The sequence below is a fragment of the Silurus aristotelis genome (assembly GCF_946808225.1).
Source record: "Silurus aristotelis genome assembly, chromosome: 9".
NCBI lineage: Eukaryota > Metazoa > Chordata > Actinopteri > Siluriformes > Siluridae > Silurus > Silurus aristotelis.
The window spans coordinates 20,177,456-20,203,763 of NC_139582.1; the positions used below are offsets into that span (position 1 = coordinate 20,177,456).

Genomic DNA, 26,308 nt, shown 5'->3' on the forward strand with positions numbered 1-26,308 from the left:
TCTATCTATCTATCTATCTATCTATCTATCTATCTATCTATCTATCTATCTATCTATCTATCTGCTTGTTTGTTTATTTATGATAACAGCACCCATAACATCAACAACAACAAAAATCATAATAATAATCATCATAAAAAATAACAATATTATTTCTTGCTTTATTTTATTTACTTATTTTGAGAACAAACCAACATTAAGTGTAGTAATCTAAATATAATGAAATGAATAAAAAAAAATAATTGTTATTATGATTATTGATGTTGTTATAAGTTAATATTATTAGAAATCAGTATTTGTTGTAAACATGTTTTTGTAACATGAGCAGTAATAATAAAAATTGCTGGCATTGTTGTCATGTTTTTGTTGTTGCCTGCACACTGAGCAGCTTTTCAACTCGCCTGACTGCACCACAATGTAATTATTTCAATCACCAGCACAATAATTTATTTTATACTTTAGTACTGACCTCTGCATATGTGTGTGTGTGTGTGTGTGTGTGTGTGTGACAAACACTCAGGTTTATTTTTAGGAAGCCCTATGAATTGTGTTTCATTAAACCTTCATCCTCCTCCAGTCGCCTCGCTGCTTTAAAAGGAGATGGCATCAAGGTTGAAAGTGTCAATAGTACCAACCTTTGGTGTGTAAAGTCGAATGCGGGCGCAGGTGTACAGTAGCACGCTTGCGTTGGTTTTATAGTTAAAAAAAACCGACCCCGCCCTTCTGCATATCGTTCTGGTTTTGATCCTGCAGCTGATGCTTGAATTACTACACGATGATTTATTGATGATGATTCGTTTTAAAAGAGTATTTTGTTCATTAAATCTTGTTTAACACCAGAAAACCATTTATTTCATGGTAGACTATCGATCACTGCTCGAATGCACAAAGAAGCTGCATCCCTGATTTAAAGTGCAGTAGAGACTAACGTAGAAGAAGAATCTAAAGATTTGTGGATGTCCATTAAGGAAAAAAAATGGTGGTATGCTATATAATACGGTATACAATTCTAAACAAATATACAGTAAAATGGTGGCATGATCAACTGTTCCAGACTTTTTTTGTTGCCTTGAATTGTAAAAACATACGATGGTGCTGCATTGCCATGAGCCAGAGTTGGATTCTGAGCTTGAATATCATCAATATAGTTACATCATTGTGTCATTTTCACATGTTCTTCCTGTGCATACATGCGATTCTTCTAGTTTCTGTGTGGCATCTCCAAAAAGCATGCCAGTAGGCATTTCTTCTTATAATACAGTGATCCCTGGACCAACTCCAGATCCACCTTAATCTTGACTGAAATAAGGTGCTTCCTAATACACAGTTAGACCCTGAAAACACTTTGAAATCCAACAATAGTAGAAATGCAAGAAAGAATAAAGTGCGAATTCTGGCTTTGTTGATTCCTCAACCTCATTAGCATGACCCCAGGATTTATATAAATTTGTTCAAAATTTTTTCCGTCCTAAAAAAAAAAAGCCTTATTTAAACCACTATGATCCTAAGCAGCAGTTACTTAGGATGAATAAACTTTTTTGTTTCTCTTGAAAGATGTTAGCAAATGTTTTTTTGGTAGCAAGATTCGAGTCTAGAGACACACCTGGAGTTTACATTAATGGCATTTGAATGCACTTATCCAACAGCTGAGTAGCTACAAGGGCCTTGCTAAAGGGCCCAAGAGCAGCAGCTTGGTGTGACTGAGATTTAAACTCACAACTTTCTTATCCTAAGCCCAATGCAACACCACCTAATCCTATAGCTGTATCTGTTCATTTCAAACAGTAGCGATACCCCAATGTTGCTGTTAGGTTCTAACAAAATGAATTATATTTGTAAAAATTTGGACCAGAATATATTCTTCCATAATGGGACCATATCTCTCCTTTAAAAAAAAAAAAAAAAAAGTTTGTAGCAAACAACCTCGTTTTCCCCCACCGGAATCCCCCCCCCCCCCCACACACACACACCACACACACTGGCCAATACTACAACAATGTACAGGATAAATCCTTTGATTTTATCTTTTTTTAATAGAGTGGGTGACCTACCCTCAGGCAGTATATAGTTAGCCATAAAACGGATTAGTGAATGTTATTTCGCATCCTGTATTAAGTATAAACTTGGTTTTTTAAGATAAAATGTATGTTGAATAGACAGAAAATGTGTAAATGTGCTTGTTGTTTATGCTTAAGACAATGACCTGTACAATGATTGCATAAATTGTATACTGAATAAATTCGATACATTTCATAAATTCAAGGTGATTGAAGTACAATTCTATTAGACTCACATTTTTTTATCTACATAACAGTAAGAATTTTGTAAAAAGTTTTGAACATGAATAATATAATAATATTAATCATATAAAACACTGGCGCGTATAAAAGAACCATTTCAACTACACTACACCTTTGTGCAGCCGTCCATGCCACGAATGCCAAATATTTCCCAGAGACCTGTTGCGGCGTTTTCCTTTAGTCTGGATGTGAAGTAGCAGATGCCGGAAAAATACAGCTCCTCTGGACTCAGGTGCAGGAAAAAGGCCAAAAATGAATCATTCCTCATTCTAGTGATTGACTCGTTTATATGCTCTGGGACACGGAAGACAAATTTCTTTGCAACACGAACGAGGATGGAATGGCAGCAAAGGAAAACCATTTCCATTAAAGCGTGTAACCTCATGCCAAAGCTGGAGAAAACCTCTGGGATTGTAAAAAAACTTCACATGCGTTACGAGAGCGTGTAAGTGCTGCTGCGGTGTCGGTTTCTTGAGTGTGTTATCTCTTGATAAAACAGTACGGTTGACAGGAGCAGGTGTTGCCTATTAAATCTATTTCCTTGACATTTTTCTGTCTTTTATGTATTCCTTATGCGTTTATTTTTCACCTTTGGACTTTTGAAATGATTCGGTTTTTTGGGGGGGGTTTGTCCACCCGATCAATACGTGAACGTCATTCAGTGAATAAATCTTCAACTAAGATCAATGGCAGCCTTTGCATAACTTCTTTTCGCCTTGAGGTCTGCGTTTTATACACTGGCATGCACATGCTACTCATAACCTTGGCAAAAGGCTCGCAGGGAAATTCTACCTGTAATCCGCTGAAGCCACACAAAGGAAATGAAAAAGAAAAAAAAAAAAAACAATTGTGTGAATGTGTGAATTCATGTAATGAGACACAGGAGCTCGAAAGCAATGATATTTTTGCTTTGCGGCAGCGTTCCCAAATCTGTGCGATGTGGGGAAAAAGAGAACATCCCTGGCTTGTCTCCTCATATCATGTCCGAGAGTGGCTGGCTGCCAGATCTCTGAGCGGTGTGAGGATGAAGGCAGGCATTTCATTGGTGACAGTGGTGTCCACTCTTGTCATTTCCTAGTGAACCGTGTCAAGGCTGCTGGCTGTCCTAAGGCCAGAGTGTGTGAGTGTATTTGTATGTGTGTGTTTATATTACGGATGATATTTTAGATGTTTTCAGAGTATCTCTTTGAGACCAGAGGTGTATAACTAGAGATGGACTGATACACACTTAAAGATAATAAAAAAAAAAAAACTAAAACAGATTGGGACATTACCTACTTGTCTACTGTAGCTTCGGATTCCTACTTGGCCAACAGGAGAGGAAATTGATGGTCTTCTGCAGTTGTAGCTCATCCACCTCAACAATTGATATCCTAATACCTTTCTCTGTGGAATATATTTATTGATTTAGATTCAATATACAATTTTTCTACTAAAATTATTCTACTAGTTGACCAGTGGTGGACAAAGTACACATAGTACTTTGGATGATTAAGTACATTTGCTTTCAAATGTACTTAATCATCCAAAGTACTTTAGTTTATTATGACTATAACATTTAACATTTTCGTCACAAGACTCTTTGTTTAATCAACTCAGTTTGTGTGGAAAGTTTCTATTGTTACTCTTTAAACACTAATCTCTTAATAAAATTGAGTCAAACACTAATTGATATTAATTAAAATGATCAACAAACCCCCCCCCCATTTTTTCAACTACTTTGTGCAAATAAGTCAGAAGTTTCTTCCATCGTTTATTGCTCAGAAAATGTTCTGCTTGCTGTTGAACTGATGCGGAACTGTATGTGGGTGCTTAGTAGATACAACCAAGTGGCAATCAAAACAAGTTCAATACAGAGCGCTCGCTCTACTCTGATTGGTGGCTTGCTGCGTATTTTACCGGTTTTTATCCGCTTATAAATAAAAAGAAACGACTCATTTCGCAAAATGTAGTTGAGTAAAAAGAAAGATAATTGACTTTGAAATGTAGTGAAGTTAAAGTAAAAGTCTCCCCAAATGGAAATAATACTGGCATGTACAAATATGTGAAAAAAGCTACTTAAACACAGTAATGAAAAACATATACTTCCTTACTGTCTACCACTGTATTTGACTGTATTTGAGTGAAGTATTTAAAGCTTGGGAAACACATAAAAACACCTTGTTCCTATAAACTGGAGCTAGAAAATGTATGTGAAAAGTTATTGATCGCCCTTCAGGAGCTTACACAAGATAAAGATGTATATAGATGTGTGTTCAAAACTGGATCCTGGAGTGTTTGCAAATTTTACTTGGCTTTGTAACCTTTTATTAAAGTCTATACGGATTCAAAACCTCTAGGCAAGTTATTCTAACCAAGAAAAAATATATCTCCAATACCATATTTGTATAAAGACTACTCACTTGGGTTTCACAAGACAAGACAAGAAGTCAGATCTAAACTGCTGTTCGGTCGATGTTTTTTGTTTTTCGCACCATTTTGATCACACTTTCAAGGAATTCACTTATGTAGTGATCCAATCAGACCAACAGCATCTATTTATGATGTTGTATGTCCTCCAACAATAAGAGCTTCTTAGTCACATTGGTGTGACAAATGCCCAACGTGGGAAAAACAAAAAAAACGAAAATGGTAGAACGAGGCATGCCAAGGCACTTTCGTTGCTTTCCAAATCCGTTACAAGTCTCCTACTTCTTTTGCCCCTCAAAATCTGAATCCCCTCTGAGCTGCACCGGTGCCAGCCACACTGCCAGTTTCAGAGCACTGATGCCAAGTAGAAATGACACCAGCTCTCCCCATAGACTGACTTAATTAGAGCGGCCCCATCCCCTGCGGTCTTCGCGGCAGCAGGCACTAAGGAAGTTTTAGCCGTTTGGATGTGCATGCATGTGTGTGTGTGTGTGTTTTGTCATTCCATCTGAGGGACTATCTTCAGCAGATGCTCCAAAGCATTCTTGTCTCTTCTATTGAGGGCCAGCATCATTAAACTGTCATTGAGAAGTGATGCCGCTTAATTATAGCAGTCCTCGATGTGCCTTTGCTGCAGGAGCCACTACAAACGGATAGAGGCCCGCAGCGGTCACAGGCGCCAAGAGGGGTATTTTTACACCGCACTCAGCGCTTTTATCAAGTGAAGTGATTCACACACTCGGGCCACAGAACAATGACAACAGATTATCAAAGCACGCACCTTTTCAGTGGCAGTCAATCGTATTTTATCTTCTTATCAATAGCAGTCGCTCCCCTATAGAGCGTGTAATGAAGCCACTGTTCAGGGTAAAGTTCTAGTCGAGCTGTATCTTTTTTTACATTCTAAGATCGCAGACCTGGGACCTTCACAATGACCTGAAGGATGAGCATGTGCTGAGGCTACGATAATAAACGACCGATAAATTGCGTGACTCTACCGGTCAGCTGATGCAAAACTGAGGTCTCAAAACAAGCCCTAGGACAAGTTGGAACCGAAGAGCTGTGCCGATGGTATCATTGCACCGAAGCAATCCCTAATTCTAACTTGTTAAATGCTATTAACTCTTACAAAACACATAACAAAACCCAGTAGAGAGTTTATTAGTCATCTCTTCAGCGGGATTTTAACCATTATGCCATTAAGAGCATGGGAAGGTTTCGTAATGAGGGCTGTAGAAACATAAAAAAAATGTAAAAAAATATAACGACCGTATGATTATCGGGATGACACGGCGGATAACACTTCCGCTGGGGGTGTAACAGCGCCCACCATGGCGCGTAAGGCAAGTCATTTAGATCGCCTGGTGTGTGTGTGCAAACTCCCCCAAGCACTATTGTGTTTCAAGTGTTTTGAGGTGTGGGGGGGGGGGGGGGGGGTGGTGCGTTGACAAAACCATTCCCTCATTATAATTGCTCTCAACTGGTGAAGCTAAAAAGGTAATTAGGAGCTCACTGACACACTGCAACTGGCAGCTGTAAGAGGGAGCCATGCCCATGGACATGAGTGTCTGTATTTCATCTTTGTACTGGAAATGAAACAGTTGCTGCTGCAAATTTAGAGCAAATTGACAGTTTTTGACAGTATACACACACACACGCACAGATGTGTTCATGAAACCATCGTAACATGAAAATATCAAGACATGGTGTAATCAACCAAGGAGCCTTAAAGAATAGTGTTTAGTTTGGGGTTTAACAAATAATATTTAATACCATCTATAATTTATTAATCATTTATTAAAATATATTAATATATTTATATATAATTATAAAATATATAATTTAGTGATCAAATATAAATATGTAATTTATAAAAAAAAATATTGAATCATTTAACTAATACAGAACATACTTTATATTATAATAATATTATAATTTTATATTCAAATAAATAAACATATAAATAAATAAATAAATAAATATACCCCAAATAAAACCATATCGTCATGGAGCTGGCTTTATAAGTATAAAGGCTTATTGTCTTGCTGGAGCATGTTTGGGTCTCCTAGATCAAGTAAATGGAAAAGTTGCAAGTATGGAGAACAACAACCAAAAACGTAATATTGTATTTATAATACGTGAGAAATGTGTTTGTTCAGGTCAATGAATGGTCTTTATGTTTGTTTATCTGACACATTATACAGACACTGGTGTCAGTATAATGTGTCAGATCATGCAGATTGTATCAGATTGTTAATCTAAGTATTATTTTCATATCAGTCATTAGGTTTAACTAAACCTTCTCTGCTGCTCGACGTATTTGAAACAAGTGTCATTTTGTTATTTTGTTTTACTTCTTCCTCAACTACTTTTTCATATCAGACAGAAAATGTTATGTAATTGTATTTACTATGAAGGAAATGGGCACAGAGGTTTACCTTTGATTCCTTATTAAACACAAGTGCTCTTGTAGTTCATTCACCTCATGCCTTTAGAGGTTTTGTGATGCTTTTCTGCTCACCACTACTGTAAAGGGTTACTGTAGCTTTCCGTGTCCGTCTGGTCATTCTCCATTGGGTGTTATCATTAACAAGGCATCCTCACCCCTTTCTGAGTAAACACTTCCAGCTGTTGTGTGTGAAAATGTTCATTTAGGCAGTTTTATAGTCTAAAGGCTGTAACAAAAAGACTGACTGCCTTCATGTTGTCAGTGTACAAGTGTTAAGTACAGTCTTTCTGCACTTCAGAAACACTACAACAAAGTTATCAGAGGTATCAATTTCATACTGCTTGCATTTCTTTTATAGCTTTCATCCTCCTTGCTTAGTAAAACGTATTAAATCTCATTTTTCTTCGGCTCCAATTTAAATCGATTTCATGCTGGCTTGTCTTGACACAACCGGAAGACCTTATTCACAGATCTTAATCTTAACGCTCATGTTTTATACACAGATGTAATAACTCTGGATCCAGCAGACCGGACCTGGTTCACGTTCTCCTCTTACCTCCAGAAAGGAGCTTTAGCATCTACTCTGAGATGTGACGATGTGTCAAAGTCATTTACCAGTAATGAGCTTGTGACGGCCCCGTTTTTATTTTGGCGTGGGATTTAATTAATGGCCCAAAGACTTTCCATTGTGCTTTGAGCAAATGACTAATAAATCAAAGCGAGAGATTTGTCAGGGAAGGAACATCTGTTTCCTACAAGCATTAAAACACGGGTGGCGCTGGCCTGGGCTGCGACCGCGCGAGGCTGTAGGAGTCCTGCGCTCCGAAGCTTCTTCATTTGCTGCTCCACTGAAGGTGAACAGGGAGCTTTCTAATGGGCCTGTTATGTTAATAAAAGGACAAAAAAAAGAGAGCTAGAGCCACTCTCTTCCAATTTCAGGGTCCCTCTTTTGCTTTTGGGTGCCACTGTCCTTAGTCCATGGTTTGTTAGCTAGGGGCACCTAAACTGCCCTGTCGGCGCTTTTACCAGATGATTAATGCGACTAAATGAATTTAAGGTACAGACAATATGAGCTAATTCGCTTCGAAGTCCAGCTGCATGTCTAGTATGTACAAAAAGCCTTTGTACACCAATCGAACATTTACAGCTAAAACAGTGGAGGGGTGTAATTTTGGAGAACAGCCAGACACCAGTGGTAATGGTTATCCTGTATGCCTCTTGAACCCTGTACTCTGTTTTGATCTTCCACAGAAGGAGAATAAAATGGGTCACTAAAATAAGACATTAAAAATGTGCTTGAGTGCCATGAGGGGCTAAACAGAGCCATTTGTCTCCCTTGGCTGACTCACAGCAAAACACTGCTCTACGCTAATCCAGTTAGCATCTTTCCAAATGTTTTGTCCATTGATCCAAAAATGTTCTTACTGCTACTAATAAAAAAATGGCAATAGAGGATAGTTAGCACTCAGAAAACTCTTCCTGACCATTAAAAAGTGACTTCGAATGGATGTGATGCAGAATATATTCTGGATAATCACACGTTTTTGCAGACGGCAGCGAAAGTCGTTTGGAAACGTCTCTTTCTTCTGCTTCAACACAGTCATCTTGTGCGTTGCATTACAATAGATGAGGGAGGTCACTACAGTATGGAATAAATCAGCATTTAGGATGTGCCGTTTCTCTGAGAGCTCTTACTTTTACTGCAGTGCCATGGAAGGTAATACCCCCACTTAAAAAAAAAAAAAAAAAAAAAAAAAAAAAAAAAAAAAGTAAAAGTAAAAAAAAGTCACTTCATAGCCATTCATCAGCTTTCCAAGAGAGCAGTCATTGGTTCCACTCTCTGGTTTAATTGTTAATGCTAATTGCTATTTATTGGCTCAGATGCAAATGATAGGCCAGCCAAAGTGAAATTTTATGATGAGTGAACTCCCCCTTTCGCCCAAATTGAAAAAGTGAAACAAGAGGAAGATGAAATGAGGCGAGGAAGGTCTTAATGGCGGCTTTTTAATGGGGAAGGCAAAATTAAGACTGATTTACACGGCATGATCCCCTGTTTCCCCCTATCAGCCCATTTGGCAGGAAAAATGGAAAAGTAATTGTTGGGCTTTTTTGACGTGATGCCTCGAACGTTCCGTTATTGACGGAAATTAATCACTGTTTATCCTTTATTCGCACGGAACATGCTTCATCAGCATTACAAAGTCCAACACTTCATTTTGTCACTTTCAGTTTACTCTTAGAAGGGGTGGGTGTGTGTGTGTGTGGGGGGGGATTAGTTTGGATTCTCTTGAAGCATATCCTAATCCCTCAAGTTAAGTGACTTGGTGCTGCCTAATAAGTATGTGTAGAACTACAATCCTGCGTTAGGAGTAACATAGTTCCACTAAACCAGGTCTGCAGACGTTTACTTAAAAATGATGGATTTATACAATCATGGGGATGTAAGACAATATGATTCATTCTTCTTCTATCCAGGAAGCACCGATTGCATTTATCATCAATTCCTCTTTGCACGCTGACTTTAAAGTTATATATTGCAGTTTGCACAATTTTCACACTTTAAATTTGGTGTACATAAATCCAGTGACATGAGTGACTGGAATTTGTACACTAAATGTAAGGTATACAAATTCCAGTCACTCATGTCACTGGATTCATGTACACTATCTTTGGGTTTGCACCTTGTGTTCAGTTGTACTGTACTTTCTTGGAATTGCATTTATCCATCAGTTTTGGGAAATGGTAGCTCAGTGGTTATTATGCTGGACGTCTGACCGAAAGGTCATGGTTCGAATCCCAGCACAACTCACCTGTCAAGGGTGGGTCCCTGGTCAAGCCCCATAGCAGGTGTTTGCGTATAGGCATTTTTGAATAAGAATTATCTAGATTCCTCTAGTTACGTTTGTCAGTCATCTACTTTCCTCTGAAAGTAAAATGAAATCTAAGCTAATGACGGCAACATCAGCATGCCCTTTAGAACACTTCATTTCTGCCTTTCTATAGTGACTGTGGAACATTAAAGGCAACCATATGTTCAATGTTTTGAAGTAGGCACCAACATTTTATTAAACTGTCAGTCTAAAGATGTGTACAGATTGCGATAAAGTACAGTGTCTGTTTTTTCATCACAGTTGGTCTTGAATGTGTGTGAACGTTTAGTAGTTATTTGCAGTGAACAGTAAGTAAGTAAATGTGATGCGATACTGTGCTTAAGTAGCTTTTTTTTTTTTTTTAAGTATCTGTACTTTATTGACGTATTTCCATTTGGGGAGACTTTTACTTTTTAACTCTTTACATTTTGCAAAATCAGTCGTTCCTTTTTATTTATGAATGGATAAAAATGTAACTGGTCAAGAAAGCAGGAAAGCCACCAATCAGGGCAGAGCGTTGTTGTTCCATGAAGCCTCCACCCCCCCTGAACCTACTGCTAAACTCCTTGAAAAAATGTCTTACCACTAAATTACCATGTATTGCTGTCAGCTCCTAATCACTGTGATTAAGAGAGCAATTCCCAGTCACAGGCCCCAGGCTCCGGTACAAACTCCAGCCTCTTGGGGACCGACTTCTGTGGCAAGAGGGCATGCATGAGGTCTCTGACAAGTGAACTCAATGGAGCGGTCCGTTCTTAAGCACGGTGCGGACGCGAGCCAGCCCCGGCCTAATGAAGGCCACTTTGAGCTTTTCATGCTTCTGTTACAACGCGCCGAGACTGTCAGCTTTTATCCGCACGTGTTTACCATATCCTTTCAGTCGCACCTATTTCAGTGATTAAACTCCTCGGAGCGACGCTGCCAGGTGCACGCCTTGCCAATTAAAATGCAATCCAATCGCGCGGCGGCCATAAAGCGATGCGATTCCAGGAGGGAGAGTGGGTGCCGCACCATGTGATCTGAGGAGGTTAATGCAGTTAGAGTTATTTCACAGTCCATTAAGGAGCTTATGTTGACCCCGTGACCTCCGAGCCAACAACACCGAATCCATTATCATCACAATGGAAAGGCTGCTGCACTGGCTGACATGACAATGGGCTTGGGAAATCCCAAGTTAGCACTTAGCAACAGTGAAAAGGCAGACACCTTTTTTTTCTCCTTGTCCCCCGTTTTCTTTCTTTCACTGCCGGACTGTGAAAGCAGTTGGACTTTTCAAACTGTCGTCATTTGCATCATTATGTTTTCAAAGGTACAGAGAAGGACATTAAAAGTGACCAGGAAAATGAAGGAACAGTTGAAAAAAGGGGGGTCTGTGGCATTTTATTAAATTCACAGAAAACCAAATGCCAAGTGACTGGGTGTGTGAACGTGAATATTACAAGACGTTCAAATACAAGTTTAGCAGATGGCTCCAGACATAGATGAAGTTATCAGATTCATCAGGGTCAGTGACATTAGCTTCCTGCTGGGATCTTTAGTATAAAGTCACCTTCTAGAAAGGAAATAAAAGACTTTCTGGAAGAAAAGAGAAGGCTCTGTGTTTAAAAGGAACCATGTGTAATTAGCATTATTTATATGAAAAGGACAAGAGGACAAGCTAGCTGGCATTGATTGAAGGGAGCATAACACACAGAGTTTTCACCAATGTTGAACAGCCGAGCTCTTGAAGGCGGTGGAGCTAAAGAGCTAAAACAGCTTTTTCGTAGGGATCTGTGATGTCACAACAAATAAAACAGGAAACGAAATCTTTATAGTTCTAATATAACTATGGTGAACAATCAGATCAAGCGGTAAATATCTGATCCAAAATCGGATCCTGAGTCTTAAATCGAACATCAAAAACTACTGTAGCAACAATGACTACAGCAGGTTGTGTCAATATGGTAAGTACTGAATAAGGTTCTCCTTCCCTCACATTCAAAAACACAGTTCATTGGAGATGTTCTTCTCGATTCAGTTCTGTGAAGTGCTAACGACGACTTCCATAACCAAATGAAGCATGGTGAAGGGTGTGCTCTTGCTCTCTTTCTCTCTCTGGTTGCCATATGCCCATACGAGGAATTCTGCCCTTCATGATGTTACAAAACTTATGCACATAGAGAAGAAGTGTATTTGGCTTAAGCCATATTTAGCATAAGAATCTAACTTATTAATAGTGTAAACAAATGAAATAGAATTGGACCCCCTTTTAAATGAAAAGGTTATCCCACATGTACACACACATAGCCAGGCTAATCTACTGCTTGACGCTTAAATAAAAGACGGTGTAGATGCTTCATTTCTCCATATCACATTGTGATCAGTTCTATCAATTCTCATTACTCTAAATGTACCAGATATGTCCTTGCTTGCTTCTTATTTTTCATTCTAGCTAACTGTTTACTGAGGCATGCTAATGGAAAGCAAAAATTACAGGTTAAAATTAAGTAGGGCCACCTGCACAACAAGAACGCTCCACCTCCCTTTTAATTATTTTTACTGTATTGTAATTATTTAATACAATTGCTTCTTGTAGCTAGAATTTTGAGATGAGTCCAAACAAATGACATAGCATATGCGAGATAAAGAACAGGAAGACTAACAGACAAAAAACATGGTTTGGGGTTTTCTTAGAGCAGGGAATTTTGGAGACTTATTCCAGGTGAAAGGAAAACTGAACCAACATGGCTACCATTCCATATGGACTGCAACTAATTGGAACCAACTTCACCATAAAACCAGTCAAGGACCTGGAGTGTATGTTTAAACTCTGTAAATGTTATTTAGAGAGCAAACAGTCAGCTGGAGTGTTATCTATCATGGAATGGCCTGCCCAGTCACCACACCTAAATCCTATTGAACTGCTCTGGGATGTACTGCAAGAACTTCAAGAGAAAGAAATCTCCAACTCTGACAAAATAAAGCTAAAGCTGTTATGCATGCTAATGGAGGATTTTTCAGTGAAAATAAAGATCTGTACATTTATATATTTGTTGGGTCACATCTTCATTCAAATTCTTCTAATTTTGTACATATAAACAAAAGGATCATAAACCCAGCCATTATGGATGCACAAGCCAGTGCACTCTTAGTGCCGGTCCCAAGCCTGGGTAAATGGGAAGGGTTGCGTTAGGAAGGGCATCCAGCGTAAAAACATGTGCCAAATCAAATATGCGGATCACAAATGAGAATTTCATACCGGATCAGTCGAGGCCCGGGTTAACAACGACCGCCACAGGTATCGTTAGCCGACAGGGTACTGGTAGAAATTGCGCTACTGTTGGGGAAGAGAGTTTCTGATAGGGTGATGATCGTTAAGCTGGAAGTTGAAGGGATGATGATAAATGTTATCAGTGCCTATGCTCCACAAGTTGGCTGTGAGATGGAGGAGAAGGAAAAATTCTGGAGTGAATTAGATGAAGTGGTGGATGGTGTACCTAGGAAAGAACGATTGGTGATTGGGGCAGACTTTAATGGGCATGTAGGTGAAGGGAACAAAGGTGATGAGGAGGTGATGGGTAGGTATGGTTTTAAGGAGAGGAATGTGGAAGGGCAGATGGTGGTAGATTTTGCTAAAAGGATGGAAATGGCAGTGGTGAACACTTATTTTAAGAAGAAGGAGGATCATAGGGTGACGTATAAGAGTGGAGGAAGGTGCACACAGGTGGATTATGTTCTGTGTAGGAGATGCAACCTGAAGGAGATTGGAGACTGTAAGGTGTTGGCAGGGGACAGTGTAGCTAGACAGCATTGGATGGTGGTCTGTAGGATGGTTTTGGAGGTGAAGAAGAAGAGGAGGAGAGTGAAGACTAAGAAGAATAAGATGGTGGAAACTGAAGGAGGAAGAGTGTAGTGTGAGGTTCAGGGAAGAGGTCAGACAGGGGCTCAGTGATGTTGAAGAGGTGTTGGATGATTGGGCAACTACTGCAGGAGTGATGAGGGAGGCAGCTAGAAAAGAACTTGGTGTGACATCTGGAAATAGAAAGCAAGACAAGGAGACGTGGTGGTGGAATGAGGAAGTGCAGGAGAGCATAAGGAGAAAGAGGTTGGCAAACCAGAAGTGGGATAGACAGAGTGATGAGAAAAGTAGGCATGAGTACAAGAAGATGCGGCAGCAGGTAAAAAGGGATGTGGCGAAAGCCAAGGAAAAGGCATATGAGGAGCTGTATGAGAGGTTGGACACTAAGGAAGGAGAAAAGGATTTATACCGATTGGCCCGGCAGAGGTACCGAGCTGGGACGGATGTAATGCAAGTTAGAGCAGTAAAGGATGAAGAGGGAAATGTGTTGACTAGTGAGGAGAGTGTTTTATGTAGGTGAAGGGAGTATTTTTAGCAGCTGATGAATGAGAAAAATCAGAGAGAGAGAGAGAGAGAAGGTTGGACGATGTAGAGTTGGTGAAGCAGGATGTAGATAGGATTAGTAAGGAGGAATGAGAGCAGCGATTAAGAGGATGAAGAGTGGAAAGTCAGTTGGACCAGATGACATACCGGTAGAAGCGTGGAGATGTTTAGGAGAGATGGCAGTGGAGTTTTTGACCAGATTGTTGAACAGGATTTTGGAAGGTGAGAAGATGCCTGAGGAATAGAGAAGTGTGCTGGTACCGATCTTTAAGCATAAAGGAGATGTGCAGTCTTGCAGTAACTACAGGGAAATTAAGTTGATTAGTCACACCATGAAGTTATGGGAAAGAGTAGTGGAAGCCAGGCTGAGAGAAGAGGTGACCATCTGTGAGCAACAGTATGGTTTCATGCCGAGGAAGAGCACCACAGATGCCTTATTTGCTTTGAGGATGTTGATGGAGAAGTATAGAGAAGGACAGAAGGAATTGCATTGTGTATTTGTGGATTTAGAGAAAGCGTACGACAGAGTGCCAAGAGAGGAGTTGTGGTATTGTATGAGAAAGTCAGGTGTGTCAGAGAAGTATGTGAGGGTGGTGCAGGACATGTATGAGGACAGTGTGACGGCAGTGAAGTGTGCAGTAGGTACGACAGACTGGTTCAGGGTGAAGGTTGGACTGCATCAAGGATCGGCCCTGAGCCCTTTCCTGTTTGCAGTGGTGATGGACAGGTTGACGGACGAGGTCAGACAGGAGTCTCCCTGGACTATGATGTTTGCGGATGATATTGTGATTTGTGGTGAGAGTAGGGAGCAGGTTGAGAAGAGCCTGGAGAGGTGGAGGTACGTGCTGGAGAGAAGGGGAATGAGAGTCAGCAGGAGTAAGACCGAGTACATGTGTGTGAATGAGAGGGAGGGCAGTGGAGTGATGCGGTTGCAGGGAGAAGAGGTGGAAAAGGTGGAGGAGTTCAGGTACCTGGGGTCAACAGTGCAAAGTAATGGAGAGCGTGTTACAGAAGTAAAGAAAAGAGTGCAGGCAGGGTGAAGTGGGTGGAGAAGAGTGACAGGAGTGATTTGTGATAGTAGGGTATCTGCAAGAATGAAAGGGAAAGTTTATAGGACTGTGGTGAGACCTGCGATGTTGTATGGATTAGACAGTGGCATTGAGTAAAAGAAAGGAGGCGGAGCTGGAGGTGGCAGAGCTGAAGATGTTGAGGTTTTCGTTGGGAGTGCCGAGGATGGACAAGATTAGAAATGAGTTTATTAGAGGGACAGCGCATGTAGGATGTTTTGGTGACAAGGTGAGGGAGGCGAGATTGAGATGGTTGGACATGTGCAGAGGAGGGACATGAATTATATTGGTAGAAGAATGCTGAGGATGGAGCCACCAGGTAGGAGGTAAAGAGGAAGGCCAAGGAGGAGGTACATGGATGTGGTGAGGGAAGACATGCAGGTAGTTGGTGTGAAAGAGGCAGATGTAGAGGACAGGGTGGTATGGAGACGGATGATTCGCTGTGGCGACCCCTAACATAAGCAGCCGAAAGAAGAAGAAGAAGAAGAAGAAAACAAAAGGATCATACATGTGTCTTTTAAAAAAAATAAATAAAAAAAAATAAAAATACACAGTGTATTTCGATTCACAGCTTAAGAAGTAATGAGGTGAATTTCACACAATTTCACCAAAAAATTACTAAAAATAAGTAAATCTTACATTTAATTACACGTGAAGTTGTATAGAAGTTGTTTAGTGAATTTAGATTGGGGCATATTATTAGAAAGTACTAAACTATATATACCTCTGTATATTATTTTAGTTTCTTAGGTTTGTAAAGTGGTTCTGTCTGGAACCCTTTAGAATTAAGAAACACAGTACCACACCTTTACAGTATCCTTAGTGCTACCAAAAGTAACTATTATTTGGTAATAAAATCATAATATCATATTGATGTCATGATGAGTGAAAATTTTATATAATAATGTATCCCTGATGAACCATTCTAACCTCCAAGAACTACCGTCTCCCACTTGCTGAACCCTCTGCACCATCCCCCTGCTTGAGTTCTCCATCCTCTCTCCCCTTCACCTCACCCTTGGCGGTCCTGCACCTCTGCCAAAACAGCACAGGATGTTTTCGAGTTGCGGGCGAAGGCAGCATGACAGCGAAATTGATATCCCTCCCCGTCCTCTTCCCAGGCAATGTGTCGCCATTCTGGGACTTATCAATGTGATTGATGGGCAGGGTGGACAGCAGGAGGGACCCCAACCTTAATCAAATCCAAACACCCTCGACAAATTGGACAGTGGTAGACTAACATGTCCACTACCTCCCGACACTTAAAAAAATCATCTTGGAAAAAATCCTACAGGAGATACAATAAGAGGAAGAAAGAAAAAGAGAGAGAGAGGGAGAGAAGGAGAGAAAAACAGAGTATCACAAGACAAGATATGAAAGTAAAACAACATTGTAGTGATGAAAATCCACACCTCTACAATGCAATAGTATTGTCAGGTCTTATTTTCATTGTCATGTTGTATTGACAGTGTAATATTACACTCACTATATGTGTCCCCTTACCCATGCTTCTGATCACAAAACATAAGTTTATTGTATTAATTTAGTTAAAAAAAAAAAGGTTTAAATATGCCTTTGCTCGGTCGTTGCGTTATTGACATTGAGCGCGTTCCTCTTTTCAAAGTGCATTCACCTGCTCACAATGCACAGTGTCACATCCAGCGAGATAATCGCACAAAGCCCATCTCACATCTGTCCTGCAGCTGTCTCGCTGTATCGACAGTGTCACATTCTTTTTTGTGTGATTTTTTTTTTTCTCTTCCCACACCATTCTTTTCGAATTGTTTCTCCAAACTGCCGGAAAGACGGTTTTCCGATCACCGATTGATTACCGATAACCTACCTCTCGTTCCGTGACATCTCTCTGTTTTCTCATTCAGATCAAGTTCAACATCCTCGTCTTTGATTCGCATATCCCGCTGTCTTTCCTCTATTAGTATTAGCATAACAAACTATTCAATGAAATCCTTACACATCTTAGCTTTGTGCTCTTAAAAGCTAGCAAGCCCTTCCTCTATGATATAGTTTACAGGAATCTCACATCATCTGATTTAGAAACCTTACTGATGTGCTAGTATTTTTGGAGTATTTTGTGTATCCTGGAATTATGGTAGAGGACAATCATGAGCTTTTCCAGGTAACACTAGGTGTAAGCAGGGAATACACACTGAACGAGACACCAGACAATGGGTTAGCGGTAGGGTTAGGGTTAGGTTTCAGGTGCCTTCAATTGGCGAGCAAATACTGACAGCATAACAAAGTATTACAATTTCAAAAATTTATGAACAACCAGGAAATGAACAGACCCCATTACAGTACAGTAAAAGTGTGAATCATGTCTGGGATTGCAATCAATAGTCCACATGCAGTAATGTGTAAATTTTTGCTGTTGAAATTCATAGTTGCCATACAGAAGAATTTTAGCCTTGTGCATTTTCAATCATTGTAATTCAAACATCAGGAAACTGAAGGATCAGGATCAGTGCTTGAATTAAGGGGGGGCTGGGAGGATCCAGGACCCCCCGTAAGGCATTAGGGACCCCCATGACAAGTAAAACAGACTTAGTGGGGTCTTCAAGAATATTTAAGTAAAAAATATATGAATTAAACAACTGGGGTTGTACTGCTTTAAAAAAAAAAAAAAAAATGCACATACTGGTTTGCAAATATTAAGAATGATTTGAAAAATGTTCCAAAGCAACTGAGAAACACTGACAATAAATATGTGATATTGGAATTCGTTTTGGAGGTACATGCGAAAAAAAAAAAACATATTGCGGCAAACAAATGTTCTTGGTTCGTCCTTGCACATTAACGCATTGGTGAATGCTTCCCTCTGTAAATAAGTTAGAAGTCTGGGGGTGTAGAAGTCCGGATGCTTGTAGATGAGATCGGGTCGTGTTGAGCGCAGTGATTCCCTGAGCACCAACATGCAACCCTGTGTACCTCACTGCACTGATGGTATCTGTGGGTAGATTGATGGGTACCTCCGGCTTAGCCATTTCTGCAGAGAATGGCCAGGCTCCTTTGCCTAATGATGCCCCATCCATCCTGAGGCTGAGAACGCAAAAGAGGGGCAGAGAGGATGGGTAAGCTGCCCCTGATCATGCTCTTATTGGCAGCAGGTGCAGTGTTTATAGGAAACCCTATGCAATGCCCATTAATATTATATATAGATACCCTTGTCAGGGATTTACATCCCGTGATCCGAAATCCAAGAGCCAGGAAACAAGGGGCTGCTGGTGTAGAGGTGATTGATTGTATAGAAAGTTGGTAACCAAGGGAGAGAAAAGCAGTGGGAAAACACAAGCTGAAATTTATTAGAATGCCTATGATAGGGTTTTTACTACCAGGCTTATCATTCTAGAATGGGTGAGATGGCTTGGATAATTACAGTCCACATTTGAATAGATTCTCCATGTAATACTTTTCAGCCATTCTTTTTTAGCAGATGCTTTATCCTGGTCAGAATCATGGTGAAGACTGGGTGCACTGTCAGAGAATTCACCCCAGTTGGGATCACAAAATCCCATTCACACCTAGAGGCAATTAAGGCTTACCTGTGTACATACCTGTATGCAGAGATGGGAAGTCATAAAGTACAAATACTTCGCTTCACAATATTTTTTCATCTCATTACGCACCATTTTCAGCCCATCAACCTATTTTAAAGTCATTGTGCAGCTTTTTCGACCTAGCACTGGCGTATAATTTCGTGGCTATCAAGCACCACAGACGTAGGCTGAGACGTAGATAAAATGTATTAATGTTATAAATGTTATATATATATATATATATATCTTTTTTGTCTGCTTAAAAGGACCAAACAAATTTGTGTAGCTTGTATTAAAGCAGTTAAGATTTGGTGCTTCTAGTACAATTCTCTCATACTGACCACTGGATGTTTGACATGGCACCTCATGGTAAAGACTCTCTGAGTATCTGAGAATTATAATTGTTAAATATAATTATAATTGTGCTCTCCACAAACAATTGTTCAATTTTTTTTGCAACAGTTTAAGGAAGGATCACATTATCAGATGTCTACATAGTTTTGGCTATATAGTATGTCATTTGAAGAAAGCACTGAAATGCCAGTCCACTTGAATTCTGCAATATATATATATATATATATATATATATATATATATATATATATATATATATATATATATATAAATATATATAAATAAAATAAAAAAAAAGAAAAGAAAAAGGGCATTAGATGTATTAAATACTTACAAAAATGTATTTGATAAATTATGTCTTTGGCACCATCTATTTTTATAATAATAATAATAATAATAATATATTTTTTTTTTTTATACTTTTATTGACCCACAGAGAAATATCTAATTGCTAACCCAATAACCACTGAGCTACAATCTCAATAATTATTATTATTTGTATTATTATAATACCAGTACCAGGATAGCACTATTGGAGCCCCTCCTGTGCATGGTGTGATAGCTTGACATTAATAAAGACTGGACAATCATGTCAGACAGCCATATTTTCCTCAAAGCGATGCCTAACTCCAGCTGACATGTTATCATGGCAGGAAATCGATACGTTATGGATGTAATGAAGTAATAAGTGTTTTTTCCAGCCCCTGAAGCAATCACATGCAGCTTTAGTCACAGCCACAAAGCTTAGCTCATTTTAGCTAACAACTTCATTTCCCAGAGTTTAGTTACACTTCACTAGAGCTCCTCTCTCAGGAAGAGCAGGGCTGAGGCTGTGGTGTTGAATTGCTATGCTGAATATGTCAGGTTTGAGTCCCTACACGTTGTGGAGTTGGCCATCAGCTTAATCAGCCCGCCAGTCTTGATTAAAGTAGTAACATGTACCGACCTCATCACACCAAGTATTGGCAATGATTTGATATATTCGGGCAGCTCATTGTGTGTTTTTTTTATTTTTTTATGTGATTTGGTATTGATTTCCAAGCCTTTGCTCCTAAGACTGAAAAGAATGTGTGTTGTTTTTTTAACATCAACACTGCCTTATTAATTGTAAATCGCACAATGAGTCATCGGATAATCGTAGACACGCCATGCATTTCTGTCTGTCTATTTGAAAAATATTAATTAAAGTTTCCTGATGTGTGTGTCTTACATGCTGCTACACTCCAGTCCGATGGTGAGTAAGTGATACCGATCGATCGGTTGACTTAATCTGATTAGGATTTGTGCAGGAATGCGTAATTCACCTTGAGAAGCATTTCTTTAGCTTAATCTAATATTAAATTGAGGGTGTGAATAAGGTGATGGAGAAATCGATATTTGTCGATGTCGAGAGACTTCTAAATACCAGCTGCAATTTTCTGCATTGTTTGTCGGGACAATGTCATTCCTTATTTATGAATTGATTTTCATTTTAGCTTCTTGAGATTCAGCTCGCTCGGTTAATGGACGCTGTTGTCCTTTCTATCGAGTCAGTGCTCACTTGATCACATTACGCACGCAAACGTAATGACATTAAGAAATATGCTGAATCAAAGAAAGCCTTAATTGTCCTCGGTTCTCTGTGATGTTTCGCGAAGAGACCTTACGACATCTGTGCGACTAACTAGTTTCTACTGTAGTCCGCCGCTCCGTTATGATGTCTGATCATTTGGCCAAACTCACGCTAGACCGAGTGGCACTGTGTGTTCTTTGTCTGCCAAGGTTTCTCTTCGCTGTGAAAACATTCCTGGCATCCCAGCGTTTCAGGAGGAAAAGTCAGGAAAATGTTCTCGGGGACCTCTGTGCTTCAATCAACCAATTATAAAACCAATGGATTTCACATTGTGCAGGCTGACAATCAGCTCTGCCAATTAAACACCCTTCTGGCCTCATGTGGCCATTCCATTACTGGGCTCTTGCGTTCGAGCGGGGCAGGCTGATCAAGAAAAATTATGCCCCTAATAACAGCGAAACGAAAGAAATTTGGACAAAACGACTCTCTGCATCACAGATTTTGTTTACTAGTGGGTAATTAATTCTCCACATATGTTGGGAACATCTGTCGCAATGACCTGCCATCGTATCAGGGAAACAACTGCTGTGCTGTTCCTCCTCCGGTCATTAGCGCAACCGTTTGAATTACTCTTCCTCTCTCCGCCTTGACCAAAGAGCTTTCCAACTTTGTTTTCCAAACATCGCCAGCCCTCCTCCCTTGCACATACCGTACCCTCTCACTCTATGCAGTCATGTTAATGAATGGCCAGGAATGTATGTTAATATACTTAACATAATACTTTATGTTCATGTTCATATTTGAACAGGTGAATCGTGGTTTCTGTTTCCAAAAGATCTAACTCTAATTCAATTTTCAATGGACTTTGGATCAGAAGGTCACAATTTCAATTCAATTCAATTCAATTAATTGTTTAAATGCATGAATTAGTTTTTGTATATTAGGTATATGGAATTGGGTAAACAGATGGTCCCCGAGTTACGATGGTTAGATTTTTTCGATCTTACGATGACGTTAACGATACGCCAAAATTGTAATAAATTGTAAAACTTCACACAACAAGCACAGACAGCAGCATATGATGTACGATACATTGGACGTGTAGCTGGGATGAGCGTATCTCTCGGCCTGTAAAATTTCCCTGCTCTCGCTAGCGGCCGACGGATTAAAGGTGTCTCAGTGCGTATGTTTTTCTGTTTTAAACGGATACAAACAGCAATTTTAGTGATAAAAGCATGTCTTCCAAGTGCCCAAGTATGTCTCCTTCTTGTAGGGAAAAAAGAAGAGGAAAGCCATCAGTTTAGAGCAGATAATGAAAATTATAAATCAGCATAAAGCAGGAAAGGCTGTCACAGTCATAGTACCATCTTTAACTCACAATATTTTTGACTTACGATGGAGTCGTCGTAACGTATCTCCATCATAATTAGGGGACCACCTGTATGTGGAGAGCCAGATTTCTTAAGGAGGAGGAACTCAAAGACAGGTGTTTGTTTTATCTCTCAGGTTGTTTGCTGAAACAGAGAACAATTGTTTCTTCACTTAAATTATTTTTTCCCCACTTTAGAGGGGGTGGATTTTTAATGTCCCTCATTAACCCCAAAAAATTTTAGTTTATGTTTAAAAATGTCCAATGTATTGACATTTTTAGTTCCAAATCAATAACATCAAACACCATTAAGTTCAAAAGTAGAGAAAATAAAAGCGTAGTTGTGTTGGGTACCCTAACTGATGTTGGTTTATTTTCCTTGCATTGATGATCTAGTTGTTTTTTTGAGTGTATAAACTTTATTTTTATTAGAAAAAAATCGTAAATGAAAATGGACACAAAAAATATTAGAAGCCCTGTAGATCATTGTGCCTCATCTCTCATATCTTTATTTTCCACTAGAGGGGCGTGCCTCACAAGAATCTAGCAGATTTATAGAGATAAAGCACTTATAAAAGAATGTATAAGTTTGGTACTTATATTTCTAAGTTTGCCCCTAATGAACGAGCCAGGGTGAACGACTGAGGCAAGGAAAATCTCCCGGAGATGTTGCAAGGAAGAAACCTTGAGAGGAACCAGACTTAAAAGGGAACCCATAATCTGGGTGCCACCGAATGTCCATTCATTATAGTTCATCATAGTTAAGTTGTGCCATGATTAAATGCAATATGGTCCCAAGCCATTGTAGCAGACTGGTGATATTAATTCCAGTACAAATCCATCTTCAAAGCTTTTGTGTTGCTCAGTAATTTCATGGATCTTTAGGCTGTTTGATGTGGAACCATCCCCAGTTGTACAAAGTGGTCTCAAATTAGAGAGATCTCCATCTAGATTTAGGGCATCGGGATGAATCAGGCAGATCCGAAGAAAGACATGGGACAGGAAAACTGTACATGTTCAATCCCACCACCACCACTAAGCTGCCACTGCTGGACCCTTAACCCTCAACCGCTCAGCTGTATGAATGTGATAATTCTAAGTCGCTGTGGGTAAAGGCGTCTGCCAAAATGTCATAAATGTAAAGGTAAATGTAAACCCAAAAACAGAACGCACCCTTTATTAAACATCCCATTGAGCTTTGCAGACCACGATCATGACACCTTGACTTCTGTTCAGGCCAATAAATGTATATAGTGCAGGAAATAGAAAGTCAGCATAAACATAATCCAATATGTGGAGGAGGAAGTGTGCGAAAGGGTGCGTGATGCTCGAGCACAAGCTCCCATCTTTCTGCGGCAAGACTTCCCTGTTTTGTAAGTTCTGGCCAATTACGCAGAATGGCTGTGAAACGTTGGACTGAAAAGTGACAGGTCTTTGACCTTTGCTAGAGTGGAACGTGCACACGGGGGACAGACTTGACCATAAAGTCTCATGAATTTTAGTAGCTTATAGGGCTGAATTTTGAAAGGCTAAAGAATGAATAGTAAGAGTCGGGTGCATGGTGATAAAATTTCAGAGAGATAAATTGGAGCTGACTTTTTCCTGTGACAGAACACAGTGTAGAAGGAACAGATATTAAATCGCAGTTTTGCCTTACCGAAATGACCGTTTCATTTATAGAAATAACCAAGCTACTCAAATAATGAAAAAAGAAATAAACTCAAACACACCCTTGTCCAGTGTTTGGGTAATCTTAGCCACCAGGAGTCCAATGACAGACAGCATCCTTAAACTGCCAGGCCATCGCAAGTGTGTGAGGTTGGCAGCCCATGGCTGGGGGGAGCCTGTCCCTCTGAGGAGCGCTCTGAGTAAGCGAGTGAGATGGGGGAGTCAAGGTCGTGCCTGCTGTACTGGTAGAGAACAGTGTTGATGCCAGGCTGGAAAAGGACACTGAGGTGACTGCGGCCAAGGTGAGATGTCACACATGATATCATCACAAGTCCCTGATGCTGATGGAGTGCTGACAGCCATGAAACAAATCTGTACAATTCTCTTGTGTGCGGATGAGTGTGAATTGTATGTCCCACATGAGTGTGATTACACTAAAGAAGTAGAATCTGCTGTACAGTATTTAAACCCTATCACCAGTTATAGAATAAATATTGTTTTTATTTACATTTACACTCTATCACCTTCAAAACAGTCCCCTTGCACACCAACACAGCACCCCTCGTGTTCCTGCTACTTCTGCAATATGTCCTAGAAATCTTCGTTTCGAAGCATGTCATGCACCTTCTGTGATTCTGTCATTTTGTAACATTTATGGTTAGTGGTGAGCCTTGGGATTTTTTGTAATGCCTCTGGCTACGTCTATACTAAAACTTTCTTTTGGCTTCTCCCATTAGGGGTCGCCACAGCGGACCATCCGCATGCTTGATTTGGCACGTATTTACGCTGAATGCCCTTCCTAACGCAACCCTCCCCATTTATCCAGGCTTGGGACCGGCACTAAGGCTTGTGCAACCCTAATGGTTGGGGTTGGTTCCCCGTTCCCAGTTCCCTGACTAGACCACCAGGGAACTGGCTACATTTACACTAATCCGGATAAATTTGGAAACAACATTTTTGTTTAAATATGCTCCGCATCCACACTATAGTTTTCAAAATTTTCCCAAACGTTGCCCATCCACACTACTTCCATCCCTGTACTGTGCATGAATAAAACAAAAAAAAAAGATGCTTTGACCAGTGTCATTTCCACCTGGCTTTTAATTTACTTTCATGTCGAGGACGAGCACCATCACATCACTATTAATGCGTCATCGTAAAGCCTCTGTTTTCACAGCATTTTCACATTTATCCACTTTGGAGATGGTTTTCAAAAAACGGCATCTCGGTGTGGATGAAAGGCCAAAAACCGGGGAGAAAAATATGCGTTTTCAAATTAAATTCTATTAGTGTGGTCATGGCTTAAAAAAAAAAAAGTTGAAAACTGGAGAAAACTACTAAAGTTCTGATCATACTGACGCTGTAAACGAATCATGGATGACCCCCGCAACCCAAATCCCCTAAATGTATTCTCCTTTCCTATATTACACCCAACTAGTCAGTTGATACCTACAGAGCACCAGAAGTTCCCAAACTTTTAGATTGCACAAAGTGGTCCTAAATGAGATACAGGTTGATGAGTTCAGCACTTGAGTTACTCAGTGAGAGGTGCAGTAATGAGAAACAGGGTGGCTGGCCAAGTAGCACAACCCAAAACAAACTGCACAACAGGGTCAGTGTAATCAATCCCTCCTCCCTCCATTCACTCAGACAATGACAAAGTCTCCCTTTTGTCTTTTGTCTTGACCATAGTCCTCTAAACAGCACCACCCCAAAAAAGGTGATCCCAATCCCAAATCTTTCCCTGCTAGTTTCATATGGAATCAATTGAACGGTTTTGGGGAGTGGGATGTGTGTGTGTGTGTGTGTGTGTGTGTGTGTGTGTGTGTGTGTGTGTGTGTGTGTGTGTGTGTTAGAGCCTTCCCTGTCTGTGATCTCATCTGTTGTTTAATGCAATTGTCCACTCTGAGTCGTGCCATGTGGTGCATAATAAAGTAATAAGTCTAATCTGATTTTGCTGTTACTCCTCCAGAACGACACGGCAGTTATTGTATTAGATACGTAATGAGATTCTGCACTCCATCAACACGAGCGCGTGCTAAGCGTGGAGGCCTCTTTCTTCAGACAGGGCGAAAAAAAAAAAAATTCACCATTTACATTTGATCATTAGCTTAATACAAATGTGCCCTTCAGCAAACGGACCCACTCGGGTTTTCTTCCTTGTGAAGATTATACAATATAATTTGACATCGACCAAACACTGCATACATATAGGCAAAGGCATATATTAGAGATGGCAAGATATGCTCATTCGCACTGGTGCAACGGCATAAAAGTTAACGATATGATGCATCGATTTAAAAAAGTGTGCATTAACATTTTTTAATTAATTTAT

General features: G+C 39.9%; 1 long non-coding RNA gene across 1 annotated transcript; it reads right to left on the bottom strand.

The window, feature by feature from the left end:
- Positions 1-21,344: 21,344 nt before the first annotated feature.
- LOC310731154 lies at positions 21,345-26,087 on the bottom strand. Its single transcript, XR_014535082.1, has 3 exons — positions 24,900-26,087; positions 23,208-24,669; positions 21,345-23,025 (listed from the first exon to the last, which is right to left on the bottom strand). It is a non-coding gene; the product is annotated as an uncharacterized lncRNA (long non-coding RNA).
- Between the last annotated feature and the right edge of the window lie 221 nt (positions 26,088-26,308).